The sequence below is a fragment of the Manacus vitellinus genome, unplaced genomic scaffold (genome assembly GCF_001715985.3).
Source record: "Manacus vitellinus isolate BGI_N305 unplaced genomic scaffold, ASM171598v3 scaffold_53_pilon, whole genome shotgun sequence".
In the NCBI taxonomy this organism is placed as follows: Eukaryota; Metazoa; Chordata; class Aves; order Passeriformes; family Pipridae; genus Manacus; species Manacus vitellinus.
The window spans coordinates 3,576,850-3,579,384 of record NW_021940637.1 but is presented as its reverse complement, the minus strand read 5'-3'; positions in this window follow the sequence as shown (position 1 = coordinate 3,579,384).

Below are 2,535 nucleotides of genomic sequence, written 5' to 3'. Positions count from 1 at the left end.
CAAATGCTCATATATTTGATAAAAACTATTAAGTGAAAAGCAATAAACAATCAAGTCCAGTAGGGAAGATTGGCCTAGGAGGAGAACATCAGCTTTAAGGGAGGTGGTAGAAGCTGAGGGTAGAAGTGTTGTGCTGACAGTCCATAGCATGGTCATTTAAGAAAGTGGAGATGGGGTATTTTTTTGCTAACTGTAAAATTTGCTCACTGGTCTGAAATGTACTTTTTCCCTCATATTCACAGGGAATGACCTGAATCAATTCTTTCTCCTCTTAGACTATGCTCAGAGAATGACAGTCAAAGCTAAGGAGGATATTTTAATTTGATTAATGAGGTGGCAGAAGATAAGTCTACAGTAATATCAATGCCCCACCTAAATCCAAATATAAGAAAACAACCAACCAACGAAACCCCAGTGCACAGTCTGTCAGAGAGCTGGTGCTATTCTAGCTATCACATAGGAAGTTCTGTGTGAAGACTATCTGGGTTCCAGGTACTTCACAAGTGAAGATTCCTCACCTCTGTGTGAAGAAACTATCTGGGTTTTAGCTGTTGCTCCAGAAGGTGATGGGTCTGTGCCATAGTGCCCAGTCCCATGTGGCCATCCCAGATGATACAGGGCTTTCAATGCACATCAGTGGCACCTGAATCATCTATTTCTACCTATAATACTTATCAAGTGTGTATTTAGGTCACACCTGAAAATACTGAATATCTGAAATACATTTGGGGATTTTCCTTCAATTATTTAAAAGTTCACCCTAATTGGTCAGTTCTGCACCAGCCCATAAATCCATAAAAACAACTGGACAGAAATTCTTATATCAAGTTTTCCCAGAAAGTTCTTCAGTTCTCATGACAGGCTTTTTCCTAGACATGATGACTTTAGTTGGAAAGACACAGAGTATCTCAATAAACACATGCAAACAGAAGCTTGCTTTGTTTCCTAACAAAAGTCGTTCTCAGGTGATTGAGTGACAAGTTACAAAACTGGTTACAAAGAGATTTTCCACATCTTTTGTTTACTCAGGACATCCTAACTTCACTGTTCCCAGAGATTCCAGGCTCTCAATCTCCCCGAAATCACTCTGGCACTGCCCTAAAAGTTGCATGGCACTGATGCTGTCCACGAGCAGGATACTCCAGCCTTCCAGAAATTCAGATTTGTCTAGAAATCACTGGACACAAGGCAGCTTTTCCCCACGATGCGTAAACCTGCTTAAGCCAAACACTCTCAGAACAGATCTCAGAGATTCCACTGGACTTAATAATTAAAGTTAAGAGTAGATATTTAGGCTCAGACTCCTACAGCACAGAATTTTAAAGATGAATGAAAAGCAAGCATATCTCTTAAATATTTTACTTCTAGACTTTGTATTCATCCCATTCAAATTAGATTAGAGATTACTCCACCTGCTTCACACTTACTTTTTTAAAACAGCCTTCAAATAACCTCTAGATTTAGCTGCCAAGAATATAGAAGTGAAAGCCAGTTTTTAACCTCAGAGGCAGAATATCTCCCATAGAACTAAATCTATATTATACACTTTGATCACACATGAAGTGAACCTAAATTTAGCAATCTGTTTTATATGGCTAAACCCATGCTGCTCACAGAACTTCAATGACAGAAACAAAACATTATTCAGGAAATATATCTGTACAAACTGTACTGTTTAAGCTGTTGGACACTTCACCAAAAAGGCTCCTTAAAGCCTCTGTACTAAACTGGGAAGACCAGCTCCTAAATCAAACACTATCTCGTATTTAATCCATTCAAATCAGCTGCACTTGACTGAGTTCTACCACTGGAAGGGCCAGTCCCTCCAGTCAGAGGCACTGCACACTTGCCTTGGAGAAGGGACACCACGATGGCAGGGGCTGCACCAGGTGACCCCCATGGGCCCCTCCAGCCTTACCCATGCTATGCTTCTGGGACATGCACTTACAGCTACCTGGCAATAATAATCACCCAGTTCTGCAAAACCTGTAAAAAATGCTCTAAAAAGTTGCCTGATGGGAAAGATCTTCCCAGCACATAAAGTTACAGTGATAGATTAAAAGGCATTAGTTGAAGGATTCAAAACAACAGTAACCACCTGAATAAAAGGTAAGTGCACCAGACCTGATGGGAAGGTGGGGGGTACATGTCCATTATAAAATGCGGACTCTCAAAACATGTCAGATTATAAAACAACTAAGATTACTGAAGTTTTGTCTACACAATGAACCTCAGAAAAACTAATCCAGTTAATTTCACTGGATTTGTCTCTGTCCATTAAATTCCTTTGCAAAAACTTTCATCTGTGAATAAAACGCAGCCTTAATTTGGTCTGGCTCATCTTGCCTTCAAAGTGAATGAAACTAAATTCACTGGAGGCCACTTTAATTATGAATGGGATAGTGCACACAGAGACTTGGTGGGATTTAAGCTGCCCTCTTCAAATTCCTACATTTAATTGACTTGCATCAATTTTCCTCAGTATCTTGTGTAGTCCTAAACGGATACATTGGACACACAAGTAAATTGCAGAGA